This window comes from Lemur catta, chromosome 16, assembly GCF_020740605.2.
Source record: "Lemur catta isolate mLemCat1 chromosome 16, mLemCat1.pri, whole genome shotgun sequence".
Classification (NCBI taxonomy): domain Eukaryota; kingdom Metazoa; phylum Chordata; class Mammalia; order Primates; family Lemuridae; genus Lemur; species Lemur catta.
In genome coordinates, this window is record NC_059143.1 from 24,775,393 (window position 1) to 24,802,372 (window position 26,980).

The following is a 26,980-nucleotide window of genomic DNA, read 5'->3' on the forward strand; positions in this document are numbered from 1 at the left end:
ACATAGGCTGTCACTAGACCTCCCCTCTCCCCTACATGAGAGTGCTCAAGGAAACCAGACAGAAGTGGAGAGCCTCAGAGTTTCAGAGCGTGCCAGAATATGAAACACTGAAGCATAAGAAGATATGTAGGGTTTGATCATTTCTTTTGGGAAATATAACTAATCCCAAGGAATGGTCCAGACTGTGAAACCTTGGTCACTTAGGAAAAGGCAGGAGAGGTGGGGGCAGCCCCTCTTTCATAGCTACTCTGATTATAGGCATAGGATTCATTGTGAACTACTGAAATGCAAAAAGCATCCACCCAATGATAACTATAGCTTTGGGCAGTGAGGATCCATCCAGTATAGATGATGTAGATTACAACCCAGCTGAAGAGTGGGTAAGATTGATTACCTGGATTCACACACATTTCTCTAACCAAGAAGGCTAAACCTGCACCCTTAGGGAAAGAAAAAGAAGACACCTACACCACATGGTACATACACTTTACATATTGGAATTCTGCCAAAGACTAAACAAAAAATGACTTTAAAAACCCCATGTTATGTCTTCTTCCATTTCTGTGGACAACGTCACAAAAAACAATTTGGAAAATTCCATCAGAGTCATTTAAAATAGATATTTAACATCAATGGCAGAATTCATCCTGAATCAAGGCTTAAAATGTAGACTGATTAGTGATATCAAAGAAAATTTGTTGCAATTCACCATTGCATATTAGTGATATGAATGGTAGAATTTGTTAATAGTTATGAACCAGTGTGGTTAAAAAAAATACCAGAAATTCATAACACACGATGTCTTTAAAGAAAATAATAAAGACAGCTTGTGAGAAACCAAGCCAACAGATAATAATTACAGTATCTATTAAGAGGACCTTAAATGGTTATTATATGGCATCAGCAAAAAATGATGGATTCTCATAAATAATGAATGGTCCAATAAAGAGATAATAAGGATATTTGCTCATCTTATTATAATACTTATTTTCTGTAGAGACACAGATGGAAGATGACATTCTTACGCTCAGCATATTTGAAGCCAGATATTTATAAAACCCAAAGCAAGTTCTTTAGGGAATTAATATGGCAGTATAACAATTTATCATTAATAATTAATGAGTTAATATTAGTAAAGATATTAGACTAGCTCCTGGCATATTGAAGCACTATATAAGCATTTGACAAATAAAATAAAAATAATTACCATAGCTGTGTTAGGAGTACTTTACTGATACTTCACTATAGCTATGGCATGATTATGATATGCAATATATCATGTGCAATGTCCAAAGTATAACCTAAGTATAATCCCTTTAGCCTATTTTATCTCCCATTCAGTATAACATATCAGAATATAAATGAGTTAATTATTTTGCTTAATGGATATTTATTGAGCACCTATTTTGTACCAGGCACTGTTCTAAGGACTAGGGGCATAGTGGCAAACTAAAACACAAGGTCCCATTCTCCTAGGAGACTATCTTCTACTTAGCAAGAAAGATAATCAAGAAACAATTAACCAGAATAATTTTAGACTATAAAATGTATCATGGAAAAAATCAAACAGGGCATTTTAATGACAGGAAAATCAAGAAGTTACCAGTTTTAATTAATAACATCAAAACAACTTTATAAAACAACTCCTTTTAGAAAATGGAAGTCAGCTAATATTTTACATCTCACTTCTGATTGTATTAGGTCACTCCCCAAAATGTAAACACTTCACTCATTCTCCCAAACATCCTATTATGCTGTGTGTCTTTCACATAGCTTACCCTCCTCTGCCTTCCACATCTTCCAGCTATGCTCTCTGAACCTACCTATTCCATGGCAAACATATCTCTTTGTCCCCTTAATTTTTGCTGAACAGAACATGCTTCCTGTTTCTCCTCGCCATGTGTTAAACCTGGCCTTCCCTGAGACTCTACCTTATTCGTGGGGTTTGTCAATTTATTCTGCACACTTGCCCAAGTCCTACATATCACCAAGGCCTAGACATTGGGCTGATATACTGTAGATCCACACTGCCCCTTCCAGTTGTTTATTCTTTCCCTGTTTTAACAGCTCTTCCTTTGAAGTCTGTGTTGTCCAATTATATAGCCCTTACTCCTTTCCCTTTGTTATCTTTTACCTGTTGCTCACCTGCCAGGATTTAAATAAATATTTATCACCTGGCCAACAGTCTTCGTTTCCATCCCAAATGACATCATTGTCCTGAGTGACTCTGATGTCCTTAAAGCTAATGTACACATACAAATATCTGGCCTCATAATTCCTTGTACTCCTCAGTTCTGACATTCATTTTTATACCATTTCAGCCACATAGACTCAAGATCATATGTTAGATCTTGTATTCAAAAGGAATTCTTCTTTTGAAATATAAAACTTCCATTTTCAATTCTCTTATTATGACTCAACTATCTTTACAAATTTTCACTCTCTTACACCCACTATGACCTGTCTTCATGAAGGTTTCCAATCCTTTGATTCAAATGACTCCCAACCTACCAGTCCCTGCCCACTTTCATTTTCTTCCCATTCAACCTAAAAATTTAACTGTATCCTTAAGCATTCCCTCACCAATATCCACACGAGCTTGTCCCTCCACCTTTAGCTGAGCCCCATCTATAAAACACATACCCTCTGTCAGCCTAACTTCAGCACTCATTGAGCCCCTGCCACACAGTCTGGGAAAGTTACCTATTATTTTTTATTACTCAGCATTTCTTGGACCTCTCATGTAAAAATTCACCTGAGTGAAACTTTATAAATTAATGCACAGTTACAATTTAAATTGCATTTTGTTTCAAAAGATGGTGGTGGAAATAATAAACATTAACTCAATGGTTTTATCTCTACTCTTTAACAACCACTCTTTGGCCAGCCATTGAATTATCTTGTGTACTTGGTTTCTCTAAGATGCAACAATTACTCCTACCCTATTACTTTTAAAGTCAAAGTACAACACAGCATTTTGTTTTACAATTATGGGTGGCGGTGAGTGTTATTCTGTGCATGGTGGGCGACAGGAGTGGACAGGAAGGTGAAAGATAAATGAACCAGTGCAATAGAATGACCATGAACTAAATACTCTAGCTCTGTGATTCCCATACAATAGCAGTTAGCCACATGTATCTATTTAAATTTAAATTAGGTAAAATCAAGTAAAATAAAAAATTTTGTTCTTCAGTCATACTAGCCATGTTTCCTATACTCAATAGCCACATGCAGCCAGTGGTTGCCACACTAGACAATATAGAACATTTCTGTCATTTGCAGACATTTCTATTGGACAGTGCTGTTTCAGCTAAACTGATTCTGTACTGTATATGGATAGGTATCTGGAAACATAAAATCAGACAAAATTTAAGTCCTAGGTTTTGGCACTTTTATACATCTGCAAATAAAATTAATAAAATCATTTTTGTAAAATTAATAGTATCATCTCTAATTGTAAACAACCAAATTCTTCATGCCATATCTGTAAACTTTTTACAAAAAATACTTGACATTACAGATTCAGAGGTTAATTCTCCCATCAGTGTATGCATAAATCTTCTTTAAATGTTAATAAGAGAATGTTAATGACAGATACTCTAAGATCAACATGATAATACTTTCTGTACTGTGGAAATCTATTTTCTCTTCATGCTGATCTGCTCAACCTGAAATTGTGCTTGGCATTTGCATAACTGTAAGTTCTGATCTGTAAAATTAAATAAAATCACTTTTTAATGTTTTAACACAAAATCTAGTTTTCTTTTGTAGTCCAAATTTGAAGTGGTGTAAGATAAAGTGATACATATCCCTAAAAAGGTATTCAACAATTTAATAATGCCATTTAAACTCTCATTTTGTTAATTAGTTGTTTTGGTTTTCATTCCTTATAAATGAATATGATTAGCCACATGAAATATCCCAACAGAAAGTGATGTTCCCTCTTTACATAATGGGATCCACAAGAGTGATGAGGAGAAGTGTGCCTCTCTCTGAAGTTCAGTTTTGACCTGGCTATTCCATCCCATCTGTACTGCATCTTCTTGGCCATACCCAGACTTAATTTAAGAGATACGATGAGAGCTTATAGGAATAAAAAACAATTTATTTCAAAATGGATTAAAAAAGAAACCATAAAGAGAAATGAGGGGAAAGCAAAGAAAAATGCAATATTCATGTGCACTTCTTCAGGAAAGGAATCTTTGAAGTAAAAACAATATATGATAATAATTTCTGAGCACTGAAGAGAAATGTAGCTCTGAAGATTGTTTTTAATAAAATAGTATCAATAAAATTAAATGTATGTTCCTTTTGTTTGTACTTTGCAGTCTCCTCTTTTTTTTACTTCTTTGAGATTTTCTTAAAAATCAATTCCTGTGATCAAACTTTCACTGCTGGGTTGACTTCCTATAGCATATATTATATATGTGGAAGAAGAGTAACCTACATTCCTCATACTAGGCCTACTTTTATAACATCAGATTCTAAAAGATCCTGGAAATCTTTTCAAATTACTTGATTTCAATTCTTAGAAGCTGACAGGCCAGATCAACTTCTGATCAAATAGCATGAGGAGCTGTGGACCCATACCCCAGCAAAACTGATGGAAATTATAAACCAAAAATGAGAAAATAATTAAAATCTATGGAAATCATCCTAAGGGTATACAGCCAATAAAGAAAAATCTATTTTAAAAAATGTATGAAAATTTGGCAACAACAGAGTCTGTGATATTTCAACAAAGACCACTCCCACAACTCCCCTCTCCCAGCTCAGTGAGACAGAAACTCCACTCTAGACTGATGTAGCCAAAAACCCAAGGCTCCCAAAAAGAGCTATCTTCCCAAAAGGGGCAGGATGTCAGTATTTCTCATCTAGCTTGTGGCTCCCTGTTGCCAAAGCTAAGTTCTGGGCAAGTACAGCCAAGATAGGGGCTTTCTTCTTCCAATCAGGGTTCACTCACAGAATAGAAACTCTACCTTGGGCATGGCAGCTCTGATAGCCCTTGCCCCAGCCCATGGGGTAGTGATACTATCCCAGAAAAGGAAAGCCAAGAAGATCTGAGGCTACTGACCCATACTAGAGCTCAGTTCCTAAGGTAGAGGTGTCAGTCAGAGAGAAGTACACCATTATCCTCACTCCCCGCTCCAGAAATTTGCTTGGGAGGAGAAGGAGACCATAAAATAGATTTGCTACTGATCTCTTCCTAAAGGAACTAGGTACATTTGCAAAAGAGCAGAGAGAAATTTAAGGCCAAGAGCCCTTTCAAAAAGAGGCTTTCGTGGAAGGAAATTAGAAGGAGATTGGTAGATTGATCGAAGATACAGACTAAACGATAGGCCAGCTAATTTTCAAGAGAAAATCAGGGAAGAGACAATTAGGAGGAGCTCTCTTGGGGTCAGAAAAATATCTCAAACACTGGCCTTGGGAACTATTCCTTCAAAAAAGAAAAAAAAAGCCTGAATATTAGTACATTAATCGGAATAGTAAATTATGTCCCAGGGCATTGTTGAAAATAATAGAAATATCAGGCAGCAATTGATGGCAATTAACAGTTGAATGTGATCAGGGAAATAGACAGTGAAAGAGAGCCCTAATAAAACCATTATCATCCAGAGTAAGTGTAGGCATACCCAAGGATAAACTCCCCAGAGAAGCAACATCAGAGGCTTAACATTGTGGAGTAGAGAGAGGAAGAGACTTTACTAAAAGTCCATCATTAACCAAATAAACAAGAAAATAAAAACGATAAGTCCTGTGACAGGGTGTTAGGAGGTGAGAAGCACCCAGAGTTTCTATAACCTATATTTAAATCGGACCCCCATAATATGCTGAAATAAAAAACAAAAAAAATAAAAATAAAAACAATACTATGTCAAAGGTTAAAAAATAAATTAATTAATTAAATGGGAAGTTTCCAATAATAACAATACCAAAAAATAAAAGTGAGCTATGCAAAAAACAGGAAAGTATGAACCATACACGGGAACTAAAGAGGCAATAGAAACTGTCTGTGCAAGTGACCAGTTGTTAGATTTAACAGAAAGAGACTTCAAAGTAGCCATTATAAATATGTTGAAAGAACAAAAAGAAATCATGATTAAAGAAGTAAAGGAAGATATGATGAGAATGTCACATCAAACAGAGAATATCAATAATAAAAATCATCGAAAAGAATCAAAATGAAATTCTGAAATTTAAAATGAAAAATTCAACAGTAGGTCTGACCTGATAGAAGGAAGGATTAGAAAACTTAAAGATACATTGATAGAGATTATGCCATCTAAAAACAGAAAAATAGGAATGAAGAAAAATGAACAGAGTTTCTGAGAAAACTGATACACTATTAATAACACCAACAAACATGTAATAAGAATACAGGAAGGAGAGAAGAGAGAGAGAGAAGCAGGGAAATATTCAAAGAGTAATGGAAGAACTTCAGGCGTGTCCATTCCCCAGACAGTGCGCATTGCACACATTATGTAGGCATACATCCATCCCCTCCTCCCAACCCCCACATCTGCCTGACACCCAATTGGTGTTATTCCCAAATGTGCACTTAGGTGATGATCAGGGAAACCAATCTGCTGGTGAGAACATGTGGTGCTTGTTTTTCCATTCTTGGGCTACTTCACTTAGTAGAATGGGTTCCAACTCTTTCCAGGAGACCATAAGAGAGTCTATATCACCGTTATTTTTTACAGCTGAGTAATACTCCATGGTGTACATATACCACATTTTACTAATCCACTCGTGTATTGATGGGCACTTGGGTTGTTTCCACATCTTTGTGATTGTGAATTGTGCTGGGGGGCAGGGGGGCATGGGCAATATACATAACCTAAACTTTTGTACCCCCATAATAAGCTGAAATAAAAAAAAAGCAGGTAGAATCCAAATCACCTGGAGGACTCTTTAAAGCAGATAGCTCTGTCCCACCCCAGAAGTCTTGATTCAGTCAGTGCAGGAGGGTGCAGAGAATTTGCATTTCTAACAAGCCCCCAGCTAAGGCTGATGTACTTTGAAAACTCTAGGGTTATTGGGTTATTCAGCGAGTTAATTTATATAACTAAGTGCTTCTCAGAGAACCTGGCACACAGCAAGTGTTCAGTAAATGTTACCTGTTATTATCCTTAAAAAAAAAAAAAAAGAATAATGGCTGAATTTTTTAAAAAAAAATCACTAACGTATACATTTAGGAAGCTCAAGAAACTGCAATTAGGATAAACACAGAAATCCAAAACCAGACATAGTTTAAATGCTAAAAGTCAAAAACAAGGAGAAAATCTTGAAAGCAGTAAGAGAAAAATGAATCATCACTCACATGAGAAACCCAATGAGATTATTTGCTGACTTCTCTTCAGAAACAATGGGATAATATATTCAACATGCTCAAAACAAACAAACAAAAAAAGCTGTCAACCAAGAATCTTTTATGTCCAGCAAAGCTTATTTTTAAAAACATAGGTGCAATAAAGACATTGCCAGATACAAAAGAACTTCAAGAATATGTTGCTAACAGAATCACCATATAAGAAATACTGAAAGAAGTTTTTCAGGCTGGAACCAGATGATTTCAGATGCTAATTAAAATACACACACACACACACACACACACACACACACACACACCCTCTATAAAGGTAATTATGTAATTGTACAAGACAGTATAAATGAATATTTCTTATCTTTTTTTACTTTGATAAAAAGCAATTGAACAAAACAATATGCACAAAATATATTGTTGGACCTATAACATATATAAAAGTAATATATTTGCCAATAAAAACACAAAGGAGGTGGATGAGAGCACAGCCCTAGCAGGCTAAGGAAATGACATCAGATAATTGAATCCAGAGAAACAAAATAAGGGAGTTAGAAATGATAAATAAAGTTAATGTATGAAAACTAAAAATATATACTTGCTTGCCTTTCTTTTTTATAATTTTTATTTCAAAATATCAGCGGGTACAAATGTTCGTGTTGCATGGATGAATTGCATAATGCTGAAGTCAGGGCTATTAGTGTGCCCATCACCAGAATAGGTTTTTTCCCTCGCATCTCTCACATTCTCTTTTCTTAGTTTCCAATGTCTTTTACACCACTTTATGATTGTGCATACCCATCATTTAGCTCCCACTCATTAGTAAGAACATGTGTTTGTTTTTCCATTCCTGAGTTACTTACAATAATGTTCTCCAATTCCACTCAAGTTGCTGTGAATGACATTATGTCATTCCTTTTTATGGCCCAGTAGTATTTTATGGAATACACATACCACATTTCTTTATTTTTCTTTATTTCAGCATATTATGGGGGTACAAAAGTTTAGGTTACATATATTGCCTTTGCCCCCCCTCCCCCTTAAATCAGAGCTTCAAGCGTGTCCATCCCCTAGATGGTGCACATCCCACTCATTATGTATGTATATACCCCATCCCCTCCCACCCCCACTCTGCCCAACGCCTGATTAATGTTATTCCCAAATGTGCTAATGTGCTCTTAGGTGATGATCAGTGAAACCAATTTGATGGTGAGTACACATACCACATTTCTTTATCTACTCATCAACTGATGGGCACTTATGTTGATTCCATATCTTTGCAATTGTGAATTGTGCTGCGATAAACATCGGGGTGTTGTCTTTTTGATATAATGGCTTCTTTTCCTTTGGGTAGATAACCAGTAGAGGGATTGCTGGATTGAACGGTAGGTCTATCTTTAGTTACTTGAGGAATCTCCATACTGTTTTCCATGGATGTAGTACTAATTTACACTCCCACTAACAGTGTATAAGCATTCCTTTTTCACCACATCCATGTCAACATCTACTGTTTTTTGATTTTTAATAATAATAGCCATTCTGATGGGGTAAGATGGTATCTTATTGTGGTTTTAATTTGCATTCCCCTGATGATTAGTGATGGTGAGCATTTTTTCATAAGTCTCTGGGCCATTTGGATACATTCACCAAAGATCAAGACTAAGACAGAATGAACACTCTACCTCTTCTATTCAAAATTATGCCAGAGGTACTAGTCAGACCAATTAGATAAAAGGAGAAAAAAAGGTATCTAGATTAAAATAAAAGAAAGACAACTGTCTCTATTCATAAATGATATAATCCTATATGTAGACATTCCTAAGAAATCCCCTAAAACTCTATTAGAACTAATTATAGAAAGTTGAAATGAATTTTAAATTCAGCTGATTAAAAAATAAAACTAATTGTGGAAGACTGAAAGTTGTAAGAGAGGATCCATATATAAAAATCAATAGCACTTCTGTGCACTCACAATGAACATTCCACAAATAAATTTTTTAAGTGAATTTTATTTACAGTAGCGTCAAAAGTAACAAAATACTTGGGAATACATTTAACAAAAAATATAAACTTTATACTCTAAAATCTATAAAACAATTTTGAAAGAAATTAGAGATGATATAAATAGGTGGCTAAACATACCATGTTCATGCATTGGAAAGCTTAATCTTGTTAAGATAGTAATATTCTCCAAATTGATTTCCAGATTCAAGGAAATTCTTATCAGAATTTCAGCTGACTTTGTAAAATTTAAAAAGCTGATTCTAATATTTATGTGGAATTGCCAAATAAAAAAAAAAAACACCAAAAGCAAACAAAAATAGAATAACCAAATCAATTTTGACAAAGAAGAACAAACCAGGAGGACTCATTCTTCCCAACTTCAAAACTTACTGCAAAGGTGTGGTAAGATACAATGAGATATCACTTATCTCCACTGAGAATGACCTTTATCAAAAAGTCCCAAAATAATAAATATTGGCGTGGATGTGGAGAGATAGGAACACTCATACACTTCTGGTGGGACTGCAAACTAGTATAACCTCTGTGGAAAGTAATATGGAAATACCTCAAAGAACTACAAGTAGAACTACCATTTGATCCAGCAATCCCATTACTGGGCATCTACCCAAAAGAACAAAAGACATTCTATAAAAAAGACATCTGCACTCGAATGTTTATAGCAGCACAATTCACAATTGCAAAGATGTGGAAATAACCCAAGTGCACATCAATACATGTATGGATTAATAAAATGTGGTATATGTATACCAGGGAGTACTACTCAGCCACAAAAACAATGGTAATTTAGCACCTCTTGTATTATCCTGGGTAGAGTTGGAGCCCAATCTACTAAATGAAGTATCACAAGAATGGAAAAACAAGCACCATATGTACTCACCAACAAATTGGTATTAACTGACTTAACTGATCAACACTTAAGTGCACATATAATAGTACCATTCATCAGGCATTGGGCAGATTGAGGGGAGGAAGAGGGGATGGGCATATACACACCTAATGGCTGCAGTGCGCACTGTCTGGGGGATGGTCATGCTTGAAGCTCTGACTCAGGTGGGGCAAAGGCAATATATGTAACCTGAACATTTGTACCCCCATAATATGCAGAAATAAAAAAAGTTAAAAATGAAAAAAAAAACCAAAGGTATGGTAAGATAATGTAGTAATGGCATAGGATAAATATTTATATCAACAGAATAGAATTCAGAGTCCAGAAATAAGCCCATGTCTTATGTGTCTATTGTCAACTGATTTCAACAAATGTTCCAAGACCATTCGATAGGAAAAGATGTCTTTTCAACAAATGGTGGTGATACAACAGATGGTAACAGCTAAAACTCTAAAACTCATAAGAGGCCAGCTGCAGTGGCTCATGCCTGAAATCCTAGCACTCTGGGAGGCTGAGGCGGGAGGATTGCTTGGGCTCAGGAATCGGAGACCAACCTGAGCAAGAGCAAGATCCCATCTCTACTAAAAAATAGAAAAATTAGCCAGGTGTGGTGGTGTGTGCCTGTAATCCCAGCTAGTGGGGAGGCTGAGGCAGGAGAATCGCTTGAGCCCAGGAGTTCTAGGTTGCTGTAAGCTAGGCTGATGCCATGGCACTCTAGCCCCAGCGATAGAGTGAGACTTTGTCTCAAAAACATAAATAAATAAATAAAACTCATAAGAAAGCATAAGGGTAAGTATTCATGACCTTGGATTTGGCAATGGATTCTTAGATATGACACAGAAATCATAAACAATAAGAGAGAAACAGATAATTTTGACTCCATCAAAATTAAAAAGGTTTTTGTTTCAGAAGACACTAGCAGGAAGGTGAAAAGATCACCCACAGAATGGGAGAAAACATTTGAAAATCATGTGTCTCATAAGAGACATATCCAGAACACACAAAACTTATAAAACTCAATAATAAAAAGATAAATAATCCAATTAAAAATGAGTGAAGAATCCAAATAGAACTTTCTTCCAAAAAGATATAAAAATAACCAACAAAAACATGAGAAGATGCTTGGCATTATTAGTCATCAGGGAAATGTAAATCAAAAACCACAATAGGGGTCACTTCACAATCACTAAGATGACTAGAATCAAAAAGATAATAACAAGTATTTATGAGGATGTGAAGAAATCAGAACTCTCAGAAACTGCTGTTGGAAATATAAAACGGGCTACATACTTTAGAAAACAATCTGGCACCACATCAAATGGTTAAATATGGAGTTACCATATGAACCAACAATTCTACTCCCAGATATATACCCAAGTAAAATGAAAACTTATATCCACACAAAAATTGAATGCAAATGTTTATAGTAGCATTATTTATAATAGCCCAGAAATGAAAACAACCTATATGTTTGTCAACTGATGAATGGATGAGGAAAATGTGGTATTGTAAGTTCATAGAATGGAATATTATTCAGTCACAAGAAGGAATGAAGTATGATACATGCTACAAAATGGATGGACCTTGGAAATATTATGCTAAATGAAAGAAACCAGTCACAAAAATATAGTAAATGATTCCATTTATATGAAATGTCCAGAATAGGAAAATCTGTAGAGCCAGAAATAGCTTAGTGGTGGCTTAAGAGTAAGGGAGGTGGGGGAAAGGGAGTCATAGTTGTGGGTATGAGGTTTCTTTTTGAGGTGATGAAAATCTTCTAAATTTGACTATGGTGATGCTTGCATGTATCTATGAATATACTAAAAAGCACTGAACTGTACAATTTACATTGGCAAACTGTATAGTATATGAACTATATATAGTTCATATATATCAATAAAACTGTTAAAAAAGAGTTGACGGCATAGGTTAGTCAATCCCCTTCCAATATAAACCACAGGTTAGATTTGCTCACCCCTTTCATATCTAGATGAAAGGACTATTTTCCCCAGGAAGCCTCCCCATTGTCATACATCTTTTGAGGTCAAGAGTAACAAAAGAGAAAACGTTAGTAACAGACAGGAATACAGAGGTGGGCAGGGAAAGAAAGGCCCATTCTTTCCTTATATTTATGCTATCGATTATGTAATTTGTAGAGAAAATCTTACAAAATCCTGAATAAATTGACTTGAAAAGAGAAAAATAAGTAAGAAACGAAGAGACAAGCACATAGATGGTATAATTTTGCACAAACCTTTTCAAATATATCAAACTTAAAAAACTAATGTTTCTTTGATGAGGTACACATAAAAATGTATGCAGGTTCAGTATCTCCACACAACAAGAGTTCAATAAATGTTTGCTTGCTTGCTGATGGAATGAACGAATGACTGGGAGACGGCCAGCAGACCATCTGTAAGAACACTTCCACCAGTTTAGTGGAGTGCACAGCACTACCTAGCAGACAGTTGGCCTATGACAGGTATGTATTCTCCTCCTCACCCTTCTTCTCCTTCAACATGCTTCACTTGAATTTTTCATCATCATAGACTTACAGTTGCTGAATGGAATGTAAAAAAACATGAGAAGACAATGACAGTTTTCTTGAAATACTAACTTCCCTTCAGAAACCATCAAGTAGATTTTGTGTAGTGGATTTTTTAGTTGAAGAGACCACCCAGTGTAACTCCCACATTTTGATTGTGTCTAAATTCAGAGCATTTAAATAGGTATACTCTCAACATGTTTTTGAAACAGACAATACTAATTTTTTTCCTATTATTTTTAGTAGATCCATCTAATCACAACAATTTTTATATAGTTCTTAAATATTACACACTAAGAAATACATTATGGAATAATATCTTTTACTAAGGCATTTCTGAATGTGCACATAATATGCTTATCGACTAGTGTCATTATGAGCTTATTATTATAGGGAAACATTTATTGATCATTTTCTAGAGTTGGTTGGGAGGGATATATCTGTGTGAGCAGGGACTAGATGTTTCAAAGGAAGGTGATGCTGATAATTTTGAGTTAGACAAGGTTAGCTCAGAAATGGCAAAGCTTCCACAACTCCCCCATGCCATGTTCACAACATAACTTTTAATGGATCATTTTTCCTTCTGAGCCAGGGCATAATATATCAGCAGAACAGGCAGCCCCTACTAAGTATTTGCAACTGAAACAAAAGATGAAAACTACTGGCCATTCCTAATTAGAAAATATTCTATTATCTTTTTGACTGGGAAAGTCTCTCATCTAAGAAATGTGGATTAGGTTTATAACAAATAGTCTTGTAGACTTGACCAGTCCTTTGGCATTTATCCTGAGTGTTCATGAATAATGTAATTTCAAAAAGGTAATGTGACCCCTATAGTCCATCAGGATTTGGCCAAATTCTGAAAAAGCAAGAAGCCAGGCAAAAGGGCCTGTCAAACACAACCTGCTTTTTGGCAATTACTGTAGATTGATGCAATTTCAGAATTTGTTTAAAACATATATTTTACCATGATCTCAATGCTGTGTTTGGTATTTCAGATTCAACTGTGAACAAAAACATTGTATTTGGTTTCTAGATATTTACATTCTATTTATCACAGAGTAAGGAGATTTAAGTCTATGCACGTTTTTATGCTCGTCCTTTCCCCTCGTAATTAGTTCTTTATTTTCCATTAAACTTTGGCAAAATTCTTGTTCAACATTCCAGTCTGTTTCAGTCTTGATAAGAAAAAAATAGGGAGATATTTGTTACTATAATTGGATCAATATCTCAATGTCCCCAGCACACTCCTGAGACCTAGTGATGGTCTCCTAAATTAAATCAAAGAATCCCAGGGGTTAAAACTCAGGACAGTGTGAGCACTTAACAATGTCTGCTCCTTCTCAGGGGAAGGATGATATCTATATCATTCATCATGGGCAAAGGTTATCTAAAATGCCTCAGTGCCTGGAAACTCCTCTGCAGACAATGCAAAATGCTAATTTCTATTTTATCTATTCAGGAATAATGATAAGGCTGTCATAACAAAGAAGTTATTAAAATTCAACAACATGACTTTGAGAGATAGTGATTTGATACTGAATTTATTTCCTAAAAGTAAGGGAATTATAAACGTGAATATAGAAAGTGTAGCTAAAACAAAACGTAAAGCATTTAAATGCTAAAATGCAAGGCCATCACAGAAAAATGATAATCTAAATCTTAAGGAAAAACATATTCCTACGTTTTAGAAGTTAGGACAATATGTCTTGATAAACATCAACAATCTCAGCATAAATAACAATAATTTTAATTCAGCTATTCCTAGTAACTATAAGGTAGATGGTTCAGAAAGTTTAATGATTTTAATACAGTAGGGTACAATTCAATACAACTTCTCTTTACTTGAGTTCTCCCTAAATATACCTGAGAAGATTAGCATCCTGAAACGCTATTTCTTTAGTACTGCAAATGATGCTAGCTAAATTTCCTAATCTCTGACTGTAAATTCTTTCGACCAGATAATCCCAAACCTCTTCAACATCCTTATTTTTTATTCTCGTACCTACAGTGTTAGCTAAGAACAATATACAGTTTGGCACCTTTCAGCTATTCAGTTTATTGTTGATTCAATAAACACTTGCTAAAAATTGTGCGAAATGATAATGCCTCAGAGATGGATGCTTCTCTTCTCTGGGCCAGTACAGGAGACAAATAGGTAAACAAATACTAAAACCTAATGTTGGGAATTATACCATAGAACTAGCAAATACATATCAGCCTGAGAGACAAGAGAAGGTATTCACTGCCATCAGGGAAGACTTCAAAGACCTGACAAAGTCTTAATAAGGACAGAAGCACATCAGGTCAACGAGATGTGTGTGTGCGTGAGAGAGAGCAAGAGGAAGAGAGAGAGAGAGAGAGAGAGTGGTGGCAGCCGCAGGGAGGGGATTGGGACAGGATAAGGGAAACAGACACAGTGAATGTTCTGAGTAGAAGAGCATGTTCCAAGACAGTATTTCTTAATGACTGGAACTCAGAGATTTCATCATAGAGAGTAAGTGCTAAAGTTGAAATCAAACATAGCACTTAGGTACTGGAGTGAGAGGAATAGACAGTGCTATGGGGACATGGTCTAAGGGAGGTTATATCTCCAAACTGTATGTCAAAATTTGGGCGAGTGGGGGGAATGACATCCACACAGAAACCTACTTCTGTGATTTGCACCACCATTCACTCAGGTCTCCATATGCCAGAAACAAAGTACCAAAATACCTCTCTTAGATTATTTCAAAGGCATTTGAAATGGTCTTCTTGACCTTACTTTGGCTTATCCAGTTCTCACCTCAACAGTCTAAAAATAAAAATTTCATCATAATTACTCATGGTAGTGAATGTCCAAATTCCTAAGTATAAGTTAAGAAGGACTCTTAAGATGTGGCCCTCTTTACTTTTCCAGGCTCATCTTTGCCAGTATCCCCCACACGCCCCAAGCTCCTGATCTATACCAACATTCTTTTAGTTCCTTAAACATGCCATGCCCTGTCTCACCAACAAGTCTTGGCTCTGCCTGGAACCAGTCCTTTAGCACAGAATGCAAGGTTCCTTTGTTCCTTTCTTGTCTAGCTACTACTCATTCTTTAGTTTCCTATTTAGATATTATCTCTTCCACAAAGGAGGTCCTGACTCCCCAAGTCAAATCAGTGCCTCTTCCAGGGCTTATACCACACCACGTCTTCTTATTCTGCCTCTAAATTCTATCAAATGAACTTTCTGAAGCAAGGAGACTGGAGGCTCTTCAAAGCAGGTACTACTTCTGTATTTATCTCTCTTCTAATTCTAGGTACCAACACAGTACTTGACCTACAAGAGGGGCTTAATAAATATTCATTAAATAATAGATAAATGTTAGGCAATTGGCATCAAAGTTGTATTATTAAATTAAAGCCTCCAATATAAATGTTAAATAAAAACTTCCAATATTCATAAAAATTAAATTACCATTTACTTTTTCACTCATGAAAAAAAGTCACTATATGACTTGGGATCATTGTGGATTAATGCAAGTTCCATTAAGAAATCACTGTTACTTTACTGTAATAAAATTAACATATAAAGCAATCATAATATATATATTTAAGGTAAACATCTGGGATCATTTTTTCCTAATGTAGACATTCTTTAATTATGCTTATGAAACTTATAAGAAATACTTTGGGAGTAAACATTATCCCCATTTTTCAAAAAGAGTAGTGCCAGGAAAACTCGTTCATGCTCATTTTCTGTGTTCTTGCATAATATTTTTGCAGGAGGTGCAGCCATGATTTTATTTTACATCTTGCTTTTGGCATTTACTCAAAAACTTAGTTCCCTAATCTACCCTTTATGTGAGATTCTTAAGGACAAGCATTAAAGCATGTGATTTTGGCTTTTATTGATATTTTCCAGTGCTCTGAAATGTATGAAAGTATGCTGCCCAGTGAATATCTTTATTATTGCATGTGTTTTATTAGGGGTAATTATTTATGTAATTGCCTCACTCAATGATTTGGTCTTTTTTAGGGCAGAGACTGCATTTCATTCATCTTTGCATCCTCAGTACCCAGCATGATACCTGGCACATAGCAGGCCCTCAATAAATATTTGTTCAATGGGTGAAATAAAGTTTACCTTATCACCGTTGCAAATATAGCACTTTGAGCATCCTGAAAATCTTAGTGAATTAGAAGAGCATACTATTTGGCTTTCTAAAATGTAAATGGAGTCACATCTTTCCTGCTGCTGAAAAATACATTTTCTGTTCCTTTTTCCCTATAAGATAAAGTCCAAACCCTTCAGTATGCATATGAGACCCTCTTGATTGGCCCCTGCCTCATCTCTGGTCTCTTATCACTGCCTCATCTCTGGTCCTGAGCATGGCCCAACACCCATCACTCCCACACATAGTTCACACTCTTCCATTTTTCAGGATGACTGGATGGGTATCATTTGCTCAACCCATTGCAATGTTTCTTTCATTTATAGTTATAGCATCCATAACGATAGCTTCTTTTAAATTTGTCCTGGGTCAACAATGAACATTTTACAAATTTTTTTAATTTTATTCTCATCATATTTATTATATCCTTAGCATTTTACACAGGGCTTAGCACATAGTAAAGAGAAAATATATGTTGTTGATTACATAAAGAATCCTTTGGAATAAAGATTATTTGCTCATGTTATGGGTGAGTAAATTAAGTTAAAGAGAGATTAAGTAACTGTCTAAGCCCATACACTTTAGTCAATTGCAGAAATCCAAATCGCCCTTCTTCCTTTTTCTGGATAGAAATTATTTTTCTTTTATAATCCAGGTAAGGTGTCATATTTTCAGTAAAATCTTTCCTGGACACCCCAAACTCATACCCTCATTTCTGCTCTCAATAAAAGAACATTCTCTTACGATTGTGGCTAAATTTCAATATTACTTTATTATAATTATCAGACTATTATATTGTAACATGTTTAATGTCTCCCCATTTTTTTATGCCTCTGGAATGGGAACCTATGCCTTTTTCCTGTAGGCTTTTTCAGTCCTTAGTACATATCGGTATACAATGTATTTGCTGAATTCAGTTGAAAAGTCAAGGTTAAGACACTGTGTTAAAATATTAACTTATACTCATACTTCATTTTTATAACCATACAGCTACTCTAACCAAATATAATTCAAAAAGCCACATAAATCTGATGAATTCTTTTACTACACATGTTTTTTTCCTGAGGAAACCATATATTGATTCATACCTCAGTGCTTTGAGTTATAGCTTTTGTTCTCACCACTCAACAGGAACTGGCCCCTCCTCTAAGGCCTCCAGGGACACCCAATTCAATGGCTCCTTTCAGTTTTTCATCTACTCCATTTCCTCCTACACCCTTTGAAATGATCCATCACCACCTTTTCTTGTACTTTGGGACTGGATATACCAAGTTTTTGTGTTTTCTGGCTCTTTGTTTGCTTCATCTCTACCCCTCGTCACCATTTTCACTTTTTTTTTTTTTAAATCCAATAGAGAAAGGCTCAGATCTCCTGCCCTTAGACATTGACACGTCTCAGTTTTGGGCCTTCAAACTCAGCCTGGGACATATACCATTGGTTTCCCTGGTTCTCAGGCCTTAAAGCTTGGACTGGACCTACATACACCACTGTGTTTCCTGAGCCTCCAACTAGCAGACAGCAGATCATGGGACTTCTAAGCCTCTATAGTTTTGTGGGCCAATCCTTCATAATATCTCTCTTTCTATACATCTCTTTCTCTCTATATATCTCCTATTGATTCTGTTTCTCAGGAGAATCCTGAATAATATAGAAGACTAACACCAGGAATAATATCTTAACTAGTTAAAATATAGAAATAAACTTTACAATTTAATAGTTTAATTTTGTCTTTTAAACATTTGTCTCAAACACTGAAATGTAATCAATAAAAATGCTTAATATTTTATATTAAGTTTGCACCTTGTGATTTGAGAATTACAACACAAGACACAAACATATCCTTTATCAGCTATGATGAGATCCTCTTCAATCACAACACTGGAAATTCATTTCATTTGAGTCACTATTTTTGGTGAAATATTCAAATGGGAATTTCTGCACCAGAAAGGTAAAATTGCATACATATTACCTACAATAGGACAGATTCACATTCCAGATTAAGGCCAAACTCGGTTGTATAGTTGGGAGTTCAGGGAAGCCAAATGGCAACATGAAGAAACTGCCAGTATGAAAAAGTGGATGGGATAAAATTGATGGGACATATTCTCATGTCACTGCATTTTGTTCAGCAAACATTTAACAGAGAGCAAGCCTCATGCATGTAAATCACTTCAGTGTGTGATCTTATAACCACCACCATAGCACCTTGTCCTCATTTCTCATGCATCTTTACCTCTAGAAGTTCAGAAGAGTGTTTTTTCCCCTGGTTAAGGTGGTGATCAGGATAGATGGTATAGACCCCCAACAGGGTCTATAAAGATCTTAACAAACAGAGATTGCAAGATACCCTAAGATCTATTTCATGAGTGCATGTTGTTCACAGAAATAGGTCCTAGAATAAATGTCTATAAAATGCTTTTGAGACCGTATTATATATTCTAGAATCCTGGATACTAAGTGTAACTGAAAGGAGGTAATGAAGGAAGAAGGGACAGAGGGAAGAAAAGAAGGAAAGTAGTATTTACTAGCTTAAATAAATCAATATGCCTCTTCAAGTTGCCAGTCTCAGTAAGTAATTTGTAGGATACTAAAAAAAGGTATTAAACTTCCAAATAAATATTCATGAATTGAGGACATTTTTACAAGATTCAGCTGAGCCCTAAATTCTGGAGACAATAACAACTACCATAGCAACTCCATTTATTGCACACTTATATGAAAAATACACAATAAGATTGCACAATAAGATTAAATTGGTCAGTAAGATTAAATAAGAAGGTGAGAGGCTTATTTAATCTTATTTAATCTTCACAATTGTCTATAAATTGAGTGTTATTATCTCCATTTTACTGATGAAATATCCAGGCTGAGAAGATACAGAGACTTGCTCAAAGTCACAGAGCTGATTAGTGTAGTTTCCTGCTCACGAAACAATAACTAAGAAGCATAAACTAGTAGCTGGGTCTCAATGTCACATTTGCTGTTGCTCACGTTTAGTTCCTGCATCATGATCTCTTGACTTACATTGCAGTGGTTAAAATATGGGCCAAATTATTTGGGGTTTAAATCCCAATTACAGAAATTCTTATCACAACCATATTTGTAACTTCTTTGAATCTTGGTTCTCCCATTTGTAATAATTTGAAAACTAGCAGAGCCTAATTCCATTGGATTATTGTGAGAATCACGAGTTCATTATAAGAATAATGCCTGGCACATACTAAGAGCTTAATTGATGTTATGTTGCATTATTATTCCTTGGGACCAAGTTTATGACTTAGCTATTTTTTAACTCTGTCTTTTGAGTTATCCTGTTGACCTCAACTAACCCTAAGAACTCCATTTCAAAAATGTAAAAAAGCATACAAATAATGAAGCTACAGATAATTGGTCAATTTTCTTTGTTTTGTATTTTGGTCCAAAATATACCTTATAACTAACCAGATTACTTATAAATGTATGGCATCAATGGATGGAGGGCCAATTGGGATTTTGTGCTGACCCATATGAGCTCTTATGTGTTTAAAAAGGAACTCAAAATGCATATTTCACTGTATGTGCAGAATTAAAATCAACTTCACCTTGCACATTTCAGAGTATAAATTATAGAAGCTGCTTACCTTTTTCATTCTCCTGAGATAACAAATTTGAAATGAACAAAAATGGACTGGAGCATGCATAGTAGGCATGCATAAATAATGGCTCTGTCCTCTCTATTCCTATGATAACATATAGACAATATAAACATATACGATGGTAAGCATGGCAGCTTAACAATCCCAAAGGACACCGATCTGGGCCCCTTGAGTGGGTCTCAATTTCTTCATCTATAAAATGAAGTGGTTCCTGACTTTTAAAATTATATTATTTTATAATATAGTTGATTTTATAATCCCTAAGTAAGGTGGGTATTTTTTCATAAAAGCATTATACACTTTTAAATTTAGATTGCAAATATGATAGACTCTACAAAAGCAATTAATTGTACCATATTATGTCATTCTTGTATATTTTTTGATTTTTAAAAAAATTGACTAAGGACAAGAAAAAATGATTCCAATAATGAGTAGAACTGAAGTCTATATTATTTGTAAGTATGGAATATACTATTTGTATGTGTGTATATTTATACATATAAGTCCATATACATATATATTTAATATAGATATATATAAAATATGAAGATGCTATTTTAAATTGGTAGTTAATAAAATGTAAGTTTTAAATTTACCCTGAGGCTTTTTAAAGACCTACTCTAACTCAATTGTGCATTTGTTTACATTCATTAACTAAAGCAATGAATGGATACTGTGCAGACATATTTAGTTTTCCGGTAGAAGCATTTGGTATACTATTTTCATTTTGTAAAATAATTTATATATTAAAAAAACAAATATTTGCAAAAGAAATGCCACTGTGCAAGTATTGACCATTTATCAAGGAGCTATCTACTTATTGTATTAGAACGCTATGCCTCTCTGGTTAGCTTGCCTGTCATAGTTACCACATGGTCCATAGAAATGACTAGTCTCATGCAGCTTCAGCCAGGGTGGGTGTAGTGAGAAGTACATATATGGGCTGCAGAGTCAGGTGACCTGGTTTCAATACGAGGCTTTATCACTTAGTTAATTACCTAAATAATGTCAGTTGAATCACTTACAATCCACCAGATTTTATTTCCCATTGGTTAAGTAAAGCTGATAATTATATTTGTTCTTATCACATTGAGTTGGTTTGATTTATGAATATGAAAGCATTACACAATACTCATCATTACTAGAGTTGATATAGATCACAATATCAGAACTGATATACCCTTTCTCTGTGGCTATTAGTTTCCTTTATACCCTCTACCACCTCTCCAACCAAACACCTAATTCTGCCCATTTAACTCTGTAAATATTTCTTAAATCTATGCTCTCTTCTCCATCACAACTACCACCTCACTAAGACCCTCATTTTGTTAGCAGCCTTCTCCCTTTATGACATGTCAATCATCTTGTAATAAAGATACCAGAACGATCTCTCCTAAAACACAATCTATCCTACATCCTAAAGTGATTCTCTGTCAACTACAGAGTGAAATCTAAGCTTTAAAAAGGGCATTCAAAGTCTGATAGTCCATCCTACCTCTCCAGACTTATATCTCATCACTTCCATCCTCAACATTTCTAGTCCTTACCTTAATGCTCCGGTCATCAAATTCCCTCTGTTTGGAATTCTCTACTTCTCATTGCCAAGTGGCCCTCTTCTATTTAATCAATAAGAATTGACTCAGGAATCTTCCAAAACATGGTTAGTAGGCCAAGAAGACACTTTTACATAAAAGTCAATTTCCATATGAGAATACACTCATTGATTTATGTGTCTGTCTTTCTGGCTGAAATGTGAATTCTTAATGACAGAGACTTTTTTTCCCCTTTGTCCTTCTAGCTCCCAGGACAGTAGTTTGCACATGTTGTACACATTTACTCTTGTAGTTTCTACCCTGTATATAAGAACATATACTGTCATTTCTATCCTAAACAATATTTGGACCAAAATCTCTGCCTAAAAGCCCAATATTGGGAAAATCTCAAATTGAAACAATAATGAGCTAGAACATCCACATAACAAAGTCTAAGTTAATAGTACTGGAAAAGTCAGTCCATTGCTTTTCATTTTTAAATGGCAATCTCATTACACCTAAATCGTTAACAGATATTTTGAAAAATATGCTGCTTCTGTTCATTGTATTTAAATAAAATTATACAGCAATCATTAACAGTAATTATGATTAAGATTTTATAAACTTTAATTGAATGGTAATATCCATTTTGGTAAAAATTTAAAGGAAAGCTTAATTGGAAAAAAATGTCACATGGAACACATTGAAAAAAAAATAGTATTAAATAAAGTGAAGATTTAGGGGTCTGGGGAACTGAGCCAAAACCCAGATATGCAGTAACCATGGTTGCACATTAACTCTCCAGCAATCATCACCCCCATACCGTGGTTATTATTTGAAACCGTATTCTTTGGGGAGATTGCTTCAGAATATTTCATCATATTACGTAAAATGCAACTGGGTCACAAATACTAAAAGAAAAATAGAAAACTAAAATCAAAAAGTCAATGATACGTTTTTTTTGTAAGTTATATATTTCCTGCCATTAGAATTCTAGTTGTGTTTCTGTTCTCATTGATTCATAATTGTAAACATATCTATACCTGGATTTGTGTCTGATTGGCCTTTCTTTTTCTACATAGCTGGTCCCTTAACACTTCTTTATGTGTCTGATTTCTAAGCTTTTTATTATCATTTCTACTCACTTCTGAGCTCTAATGTTATTAGCTGTCCTTTAAAATGTAGTCATCAGCAAGTAGAAAATAAATATCACCTAAACTCTTTCTATGCAATATGTTTAGTCTTTAGATTGGTTAGTGTGATTCCCTGCTAGTCTACTGACTGAATTTGCATAATAATAAGCAATCAGTTAATGGCATAGTCCAACTCAGCTGTCCCTTTTAAGCATTTCTATTCACTATTCAATTTTTTAAATGTTTTATAATCATTTTTGTTTGATTTTATTCACAATAACACCATGAAACAGGTCAACATTAAACTCACAGGAATCTAAGCTTTTCAAAGGTTCTATATAATTAAGCTTTTATATTCCTACAAGAAATTGATGGTAGCGTCACTTCCTAAGGTCACACAGAAGTGATGAAACATTTCTAAGGACTACAAAAGGAAGTACTGATTGAAGGAACTTTAGTATGAAGTTCATCTGATAGCTTTGGGGGAAAACAAATGTTGACCCAAAGCCTACAGCACTCTACATATGGATTCAGAATACAGAAAGCATCCCTAAAGCAAAATTAAAGACACAGTATCTTTCACAATCAAAATGATCCAGCTTTCTTATGTCAGCCTCTATAACTCTTTTCAATCCAATTTCCCAGAAGTTCTGCTAACTCTTCTGCCGTATGTTTTGAATCTAATTCTTAACATTCACTCTTCTAACCATCATCCTATGTCACTTTACCTAAGGATCACTTAATCATTTACATCAATATTGAAATGCCCTACAATACCTTCTTATCTGGCTGCTTTCATTTTCTTCTTGGGTAATTTTCCTCCACAAACTCCTTTTATGTCACTGGTTCCTAATGGGCTAGTATTGTATATGATGACACATTTTGACTCTCTCCTCAGTCTATGCTCTCCCAGGGTGATCTTATCAGTACCACAACAGCTTCAAGCAGCACTTCTGCTCTGAAATCTTTCAAATATCTCTCCATTCAATCTGTACCTTTTTTCTGAGCTGGCACATATATCCCCAATGCCTATTAAACATATGCAATGGACATAGCATGGAACTCTAAACCTTACATGTCAAAACCTGCTTCTTCAAATGTTTCTCATTCTGCATCTTGGTAAATGGAATCATCATTCACTCAGGCAACCAAGCCAAAAATCTTGGAGTCATTCTAGAATGTTCTTCTATGCCTTGCTTCTTACATTCAATAAACCTTTATGTATTTTTTCAAAATATTGAGAAACTACTATGTGCCAGATATTAAGGCAGGTGCTAGGTATACTGCAATAAGCAAGCTAAACATTATTCTTACATTCACATAATATATATAACAAACAGGATATAGAAAGCTAAAGAGGCCATTCACATTATAGTCTACATGAAAGGCACGCCCAGGAGTTTGGCAACATACAACCTATGGAAGTTATATAGGTGGTCATGCAAATACAATGTCAAAAGAACAAAAGTAACATGTTCAATATATTTTTTTTACTAGGTCTCTGTTTTCCATTCCCATTGCCATTTATTTTATTCCAACTGTCATTCTTGTCCTCCTGGAGTGCCACAATAGCTCTTTAACCAGTTTTCTGTCTTTTATTTTTCCTATTCCTCATTTTATCTGTTCACTAAAATGTTGCCAGAATACTCTTCCTAAAATTCCAAGATGACCACAACCTTACCATGCTAAAGTCTACCTACTGGATACAACGAAGCCTATTTATACTTCATTCATCCACACATACTCTCTGCTGAGGACATGCTAAGTTCCTTGCAAATCTCCATGCCACGTATGCTCTCTCATGGCTCTATGGCTCAAAACATGCTGAATAATCCCCCCCATCAGAATAACTGCTTCTTGCCCTTCCACACTCATCTCTGGCATCAATCTGTCTATAACCGTATCCTTAAGAATCATTATAGTCCCTTGGGTACCCCACATCTGTCCTCCCATTTTACCCTGCCCATATATCCATCATATCACTTACAGAATCAGATTCTAATCACAAGTTCATCTCTGTTTCCTGCTAGACTATGAGGCTTTGAAGGACGAGGACCTGCTCTGTTCATTTACATATTTTTGCTTCCTACAACAGTGCCTTACATGTAGGAATCCCTCGGTAAATATTTGGAGAATAAATTAATTGACAGCAAATAGTTTATCTTGCATAAAATGATGTCAGGTTCTTCCTCAAATGCCACGTTTTGAAGCCATAGCCAGCTCAGAATGGACAGTGGGTTCCCTACCCTGAGACCAAGTCATAGCCCCTATCTATATTCCAGGCCCTTCACAGTGGAAACCCTTTCTTAGAAAAAAAAATGGTAATCTTACATTTCCTTCAAAGTTCAAGGCTCACTTCCTCTAGGAAGCTTGTTTTGACCATTACTTCAATAGAAATAGTGTTTCCCTACTTGAACACTTAATGTTTTAACACAGGAATAAGTATTTGCCTGTACTTGCACTAACAAATTTCTCTATGTATATGTATCCTCTTTCCCCAAATTTTATATATAGATAGATAGATAGATCTAGACCTAGATATAAACCTCTCTATATATATCTCCATATATATCTATAGAGATATATCTATATGTCTCTCTATACAGATATATATCCAGGCCCTTATGGATAAAGACTGTTATTTCTGTGAGTTTTCTGTTATGTACTCCATTGCTGTGAGTGTGCTGGGTATTCTTTCTTTATTGCATAAATTTAAGGTATACAACAAGATATTTTGATATACCTATCCATAGTGAAATAAATACTATAGGTAAGCAATTTAACATATCCATCACCTTCCACATAGTTTCCACATAGTTATCTCTTCTTTTGTTTGTGGGAAGAACACCTAAAATCTACTCTTATCAAATTTTCAATATACAATATTATTAGCTATAGGCCACCTATTGTTCATTAGATCTTTATATGTGTTTATTCTACATAACTGCTAGGTATTTAATATGCTCTTTTTGAGGAAATGAATAAAAACAGTCCCTCTGGATTATGTTCCCTGTGTGCTACCAAAACTTTTGTCTCACAAATTCAATTATTTTCTATCTTCACTTTATTGATTTCTCAACATTGTCCATCAGAGCTGACCACTTTCTCCTTGAAAGGTGGACTTTGTTTACTTGCCATACACTATACCTTTCCGATTTTTCTTTTGTCACTCTGGCTACTTCTTACTTGGTTAAGGGAACTGTTCTTCCTTCACCAAAGCATTGAACATTAAGTGCCTTAGGGGTATCTTCGTAACCCCTAGGACCATTTATCATTACAACCCTCACAGGCCGCACAAACAATCTGTACTTTTCATAATTCCATTTTCCTAGAGGTAGAAAAGTCGCTTCATTCCATTTAATGTGGGCAAGAATGTGTTTTGATGCGCATAGTTCCCAGAGTAATATCGAACAAGGGGATAAGGAAGAGCAAACCGTTGAATAATTTTAGAAAAAAATTCCACAGACACATAGCATAGAAAAGACATTTCATCATTTTTTAAGCTCTATAAAGACAGGATTATGTGGAGGGCAGGGAAACTTAAGGGTTATTTTGTTCTGTAAAACGCAACACAGTGATTCAGATCATGTTAGCAAATACAAACGCATTTGTGTTTGTGTGATCTGGCTTTAAACCACTGAAGAGGATATGTGAGCATTTACCAAAGCAGCTTCCCTCTGGCAGAAGTGCTTAAGTGTCTGCTAATGTCTAGTGACTCGCTCAAAAGAGGGATAAAACGACACACCCTCAGGCAACAAGAAG

General features: G+C 35.2%; 1 protein-coding gene across 6 annotated transcripts in view; it reads right to left on the reverse strand.

The window, feature by feature from the left end:
• NOL4 (nucleolar protein 4) overlaps positions 1-26,980 on the reverse strand; it is a 314,990-nt gene that overhangs the window by 120,593 nt on the left and 167,417 nt on the right. The window lies entirely within an intron of this gene.